We start from the raw sequence: 6818 nt of genomic DNA on the forward strand, positions 1-6818 counted from the left end.
ATAATTATTTGTTTTTCATAAATGAGGCATCGTATGAGTACTTCTAGGTTGGAGAGAAGGTAGTGTAGGTTTGAAAATTATGCATCTTGGTTTGAAAGTTTAGAATGAAAATACACTGTGACATCATCAGGACTAAGAAAATTGCAAGTCACACATAGTGAAGAGGTTAAGAGAGGTTAAACTAAAGACTTAACCACGTAACACTGTCTCTTTAAAGACTACCCACGTCAAATCCACAGCCACAGTGTTTGTTTTTGAACCGTACTGGATGCCTATAACTGACTCTCTTTAACTCCTATATGTATGTGGAATTTTACCAAAAACTTCTGGGAATTCTCTCTATATTATTAGCATTCTTAACCAGTGAACACATGCACAACAAACGAGTGAAAATAGAGCTTCCCTCTGAAGTTTTACCATACTTTACAGTGCTTAGCATCCCTCATTTCTAGCATCCCCTGATGATAGCAAGAAGCAAAAATCATGTCCCCAAGGGACAACTGGATGGCTCAGTCTGTTAAGCGTCTGATTTCACCTCAGGTCATGATCTCACAGTTTGTGAGTTCGAGCCCGGCGTCCAGCTCTGTGCTGACTTCAGGGAGCCTGGAGACTACTTCAAGTTCTGTGTTTCCCCCCTCTCTGCCCCTCTCCTGCTCCTGCTCTGTATGTCTCTCTCTCTCTCAAAGATAAACATTAAAAAAAAATCATGCCCCATAATGTGACAGATGGCATATACTACTTTCAAAAAGTAGTTAAGGGTAAGTATCCGATTATGAGGTAGTGGGACTGTAGGCAGCTAAAGGGACCACATTTGCTTGCACTAGATGACAGTTGAGAAGATTCCGTTGGCCTCCGGTGCTGCAGTTTGGACAGTTACAGAGTAGCATGCCAGTCACTTGGGTGCACTTGGATGACTTTGTGCTGCTTTACACAACTCTCGACAAAGTGAATAGGTTCGGTGATATTATTTCCGGATTGGCTCAGGATTGGCTCACAATGAAATAATGAGGAGGTAAAAAAAAAAAGGGGTGGGGGTGGGGGAATGTCCCAAAGGCATACATTTGGAAGCCACTTTCATAAGATAGTCAATGGTTTCGGATTATTCAACATTGCATACAATGAATATTGGCACCAGAGCTGAGGTCTACAGTGCCAGAGCCAGAGCATTTTGGCCTAAAGGGGACAGGCACGTTGCTCTGTAAGAAGAAGCTGCAAAGATTCAGTGCACTTACTAACGTTGCCATCTTGGATCTGCACCCAGAAATATGGCAATCCTATACTCTTGTAGAAATCAGAATTTAAAAACCGTATTGCTTTGTTTGCTGAAAATGACCAGGGGAGAAGAGGAAGAGCAAATGTTAAAATAAACAGGAACTTGTTACTCCTGGCCTGGTGACCTAAATAGTATTTTCAAATGTACTGTGTTTTTTATTTGAAAAAGGAAATGTGTCTTTGGTCAATTTTTAAATCAGTCTCTACTGGTGTGCCTGGGTGGCTCAGTCCATTAAGCCTGCGACTTCGGCTCAGGTCATGATCTCCCGGTCTGTGAGTTCAAGCTCTGCATCCGGCTCTGTGCTGACAGCTCAGAGCCTGGAGCCTGCTTTGAATTCTGTGTCTCCCTCTCTCTCTGCTCCTCTCCTGTGCATGCTCTGTGTCTGGCTCTCAAAAAATAAGAAATAAACATTAAAAAATTTTTAAATCACTCTCTACCTTAGAGTTAGAGATGTGTGAAACCACCTACATACCTGAATCAAAGTTGATACAATATATGCATTAGACACTCAAAATATATACATCTTAGACTCAATAATAGGTAATTTTACCACTCAGAAATCGTAGTGGAATCCCTAACAATCTGGTGTTGAATGGAAAAGTCACAAGCCAGTCTTAGCCAAGACAGAGCCCAGGCAATTGAAGAGCTGGGACATTTAAATCCAAGGGAGCATGAGTGCTGGATGTGTACCTGATGTTTGTTCATTGGTGTTTATGTTCCAGTTGGCCACAAAATTTCTGTTTGTTTTATTTATTTCCCTCAGAGAAATGGTGAGACCAACTTCTAACAGATGGAAACATTTCCACACTGCAAGAAAGAGAGAAAATAATGTCATATGGAATATACAGTTCCAACAGAGAGTAGTAGATAATATTTCATAGAGTAAAAGTAATAGTCAATGAAGTTTGTATTTCTCTTTTCTTCTCAAATCCATTTCTTTTTTTTTTTTCAAAAGTGCTTTCTGAATCCATTTGACACAGTAGAGCACATTTAAAAATATTCTTTTTCTTTACAGTCTTGGTCTGCTTCTCAAATTCTAGAAAAAGTGAAGAAAGAAGTGTTAGATTCCATGAAGCTCGACAGCATGAGCTCCTGCTTATTTATTTTTTTTTAAAGAAATTCAAGTAGTAACTTATACTGACTGGTAAGATTTCTTTTAAAATTTAAAATAAATATAATAATTTGGTGAGCAAACCGATTTCTCTATAATATAGTTAATATTTGTAAGGTAGCAGAGTTATTTTAGGTCTAGAAAATATGCTTGACTATTTCATGATTTTAATATTCCCAACTACATTTTTTTCTTCACCCTTTGAGGAAAAGAGTAAAATGAAAAACAAATTTCTCCCCTCATATGCTTCAAAATTTCCAGAAATGTTAAATCTCTTTTTAAGATGTCACTGATGTTAGTAGCAATTATCTATAAGACTTGAAATGTTCTTCTACTAATGAAGACTTGGCAAACTGGTAAGTTTTGAAGATTCCGGATGAAAGAATACATTCACTTGAGAGCACTGTGCCCATTTTATAATTGTTTCAATTATTTAGCGTTGAAGCATTGAATTCCAAATTTCTTTCTTTTATGGCACTCAATTTTGGCAGATAGTCTCTTAAGGTAACATCACTGAGTAGCCTCCGTTACTTGTACAATAATCATTTGAAACTCTTGTATTCAGACAGCCTTTAATAAAGACGCTGTGTAGCAATGAAAACCATTGTTCTACTGAAACATTTTGGCTCTCATATCTCTAATGGGGGAAATAAAAGTTCCATCCTGTTTTTAATTAGTGTTTGGCCTTAGAGTACACGACTATAAAAATGCTTATTTTATCACGTCGTATAAAAGTTGTGCCACATTTGTGAATGCAAGCATAGTGGTGTGCTCTAGTAGGTACGCAGAAATAAAATACAGCTTCTTCGGTCTATTTCAGCGAAAATGAGGAGAGCTCCACAAAGATAAACTGAAAGCATGCTCAACCAATATGGACAAAAAAAAAAAAAAATCAAGTGGACCACATATGGAGTTATAGTTGAAAAAAAAAGATTATAATATTTTGCATTAATCCTCCAACTTTCCACTGTGAAATATCCAATAGGGTGATTTCTTCAGATTTGTGGCTAATAGGTACAATCTAACAAACTATATGCTATGTAATTTTGAAATGAAAGTCTTGCCAGAAAGAAAGATATAATCAACCCCTAGCCATAGGATACCATTTTTGGCAATAAAGAGAAAATAATCAGTGGGACAACTGGTTGGTTGAAACAAGGAAATAGGGAGGGAATAATTATCAGTTCATAATCGCCGTGACCATTACCCCGGTCTATAGTCTCCTCTTGAGCGAGGCTTCTGCACCTGGCACTCGTGTGTGCCTGCAGCTGAGAGAGGACACAGAAGGCCAGACCATAATGGCCTGCTTCCCCGGCCCTCTGAGCAGGTCGCCTCGCAATGGCTGCAGATGTTTTCGAAGAATGATCACTCTTAGGTAGCCTCCTTCAGTTGTAATCCCAGAGTCCTTGTTGCAGCCAGCAGCTTGAGCTCTTTCACAAAAAGGCCAGGCCTGAATTAAGGGTCTTGGGAACCCTTTGATAGGCCGGGCCTTAGATGTTCTAAGCAGATTGTGAAAATAATTTACAACAAAGGGCCAGGTTAATTTAAAAATAGGGTTTTTTTTCCCCTTCGAACATTAAATCCATGTTATGCTGCTTCTGATGAGTTTCTATATGTTGATAAGCTTGTCTGATGGAGCTTTCTGAATTTTAAGCACATGTGCAGGAGCTAGCTAGGCTATAACTGGTCCTTATTAAGCTATTAAAAGGGAATACTGAAAGAGGCTAAAAATCAGGTGCACTCAATAAAACCCTTTGCATTGGCATAGAGGCAGTCACATATGTTTTTGTTGAGCCCGTGCTGGAAGTTTATCACCTGTATTACCTATGGTTAAATGTTCTTTTGCTTCAGTAAAGGTATCATTTATAATTTCTATCAACTACCATTAGAGTATATTCATAATTGATGTTAAGAGGCATAACTTGATGTTAAGAGGCAAGTAATATGCCCATTAGATTTACTGTATTTTAATAGTAATTTATGCTTGTTGATTAGCCGTGACTTTCAGGAGAAGGGAAAGGAGTTCAAAGAGGGTTCCTTAGGGCAGAATAAGTGCTCCATTTAAACTAATAGAATAAACATGTTTATTACCATTATCAATATTGTCCAACTGAGATAAGAAACAATCGTCAATAAGGAAGGCAGTTAACATACCATTTTAAGGGCCAAATTACTGTTCTCTCTTTAGGATTCTAACCGAAAGGAAATATTTTCTTCATTGTTCATGAATGTTTTTGAAACTTGGCACAAACTGGAATCATTGAGACTTTATTGTGTGCCCTTTATGCAATCTGTCTTCCTCTGGAAAGACACTTGTCCTCCGTGGAATTTGTTTAGCACTAATTTCGATTGGCAAGAAGGAGTTGCCAAGAGGCAAGCTGGCTGTCAGGATTCGAAGAATGGGATCGTGGTATCATCAGTACACACTTCTTACCCTGGATCCACAAAACAGCATATACTATGAGCTGTGTTTTCAGCACAACTCAGATAATTTTAATGTAATATAATATGAATTCTATCTAGAGTATACACACTTCCTGGAAAGACTGATTATCTAAATTCTTAACCAGATAGTATATCTGAAACCCACTGGATGTTAGTTCTGTGCAGTGAATGCTGGTTTTTGAAGTCAACAACTTCCCTCCTCTTGCATTTTTTTGAGATATGGGGACTATGATGTTCTCTTCTGGTATCCTTGTCATAGTACGAAGCAACACATTCCCAGACACATGGTTCTCACATCCATTTCTGAAATAATGAAATTACACTCGATCTCAAAATTGTGTTCATTATTTGAAAAAGATTGCTATGAGGTTTTAATTAGAAGTTATGTGCACTGAGAGATTTATGGGGGTAAATTTCCCCCATACACATGGTTTTCATTATAATGGCAGCAAACCAATAACTTTTACGTGATTCCCATTGGCTAGTCCTCCCTCCACCCCCCTGTAAAATTGAAATCATATTAGGTCGCCCAGGTTTTTGAAAGAAAAGTGGACATTTATGAATTTTCTCGAAACAGGAATCCTTCTGTTTAAGAAATAAGCCGGAAATACCATAGGAAAAGATTAGCTAAATTATTCTTTGTCATGTAACTGTGGGAAAATAAAAACTGTCTGAAACAAGGGCTTATTTGAATAGTAATCTTTTTTTTTGAAATGAATATTTCCTGTGAAGAATATCTTAATGAATTCAGCATTGGGGTGGGGTATTTACAGAACTAAATTGCCTGCCATTTTGCCATCATGTTATGTATTGTTACATCAGACATCTGTATGAAAACTCAGCCCTGTGCTTCATATGAGCATGCACATACACACACACACACCCTGGTTGGAACTCTGTATTATGATGTGGCCTATGTTATGAAATAATTCTTGTCTTCCATTGTTGAAAATTATGAATATTATGTATGGTTAAGTAATCTTCATATGAGAAGCTATACTTCTGAAATCTCCCTTGGTTCCCTAGGGTGGTTGCCTGAATCCGTGATCTTCAACAACAGAACAAGGAGATGGGTAGAAATGACACTTGGACTTTTGTGAGAAGAAGGACCCTTTTCATGTGGAAAATATTTTCTGTATTCCTCTATCATAGTTATCAAAGTTCTATTAGCTATTGATTGGAAAAATAAATTTTTCCAAAACTAATATGAAAGACTTTTTGGTACCACTGTATTGTTTTATTTATTTTGAGGAGGGGAAGGAGCAGACAGAGGGAGAGAGAGAATTTCAAGGTCAGCACAGTGCCTGACATGGGGCTCGATTTCACAAACTGTGAGATCATGACCTGAGCAGAAATCAAGAATTGGAGGCTTAACTGAATGAGCTAAGGCACCCCCCAATAGTACTTTAAATAGATAATTATAATAGTATCTAAATACATTTGAGGAAAAACATAAAAGCTGTGTGCAATATATATTTATTCAGTCTAAAAATATGATGGACTTATATAGATTCGAGAAATCCCCTGATGTGGCCCCTTCAAGAGTCAGTGACCACAGATTTGAAACCATTGTTTAAAAATTATATTTAAATAGATATGGTCCAGTTTGCAACAATAAAACAACAATAACACTTCCTTAAGGGATATGGTAAAAGGTCTGTGGACCTCTGGACCTCTATAAGAGAAATAGCATTAAATTAAAATCAATGGAAGAAATTAAAATTAACTTTATGAAAATTTCTCTAAATTTTGCAAAAGATTTTATTTATTTTTTCGTTCATAGTTTATTGTCATGTTGGTTTCCATATAACACCCAGTGCTCATCCCAAGTGCCCTCCTTCATGACCATCACCCTCCTTCCCCTCTCCCCCACCCCATCAATCTTCAGTGTGTTTTCTGTATTTAAGAGTCTCTTAGGGTTTACCTCCATCCCTCTCTGTAACTATTTCTTGTTTCGCCTTCCCTTCCCCCATGGTCTTCTGTTGAGTT

The 6818-nt window shown here is 37.6% G+C and overlaps 1 long non-coding RNA gene across 1 annotated transcript; it reads left to right on the forward strand.

Moving 5' to 3' along the window:
- Window positions 1-868: 868 nt before the first annotated feature.
- On the forward strand, window positions 869-6043 carry LOC144221982 (uncharacterized). Its single transcript, XR_013332245.1, has 3 exons — window positions 869-1012; window positions 2289-2417; window positions 5856-6043. It is a non-coding gene; the product is annotated as an uncharacterized LOC144221982 (long non-coding RNA).
- The last annotated feature ends 775 nt before the right edge of the window (window positions 6044-6818 follow it).

This window comes from Crocuta crocuta, unplaced genomic scaffold (assembly GCF_008692635.1).
Source record: "Crocuta crocuta isolate KB4526 unplaced genomic scaffold, BGI_CrCroc_1.0 scaffold141, whole genome shotgun sequence".
In the NCBI taxonomy this organism is placed as follows: domain Eukaryota; kingdom Metazoa; phylum Chordata; class Mammalia; order Carnivora; family Hyaenidae; genus Crocuta; species Crocuta crocuta.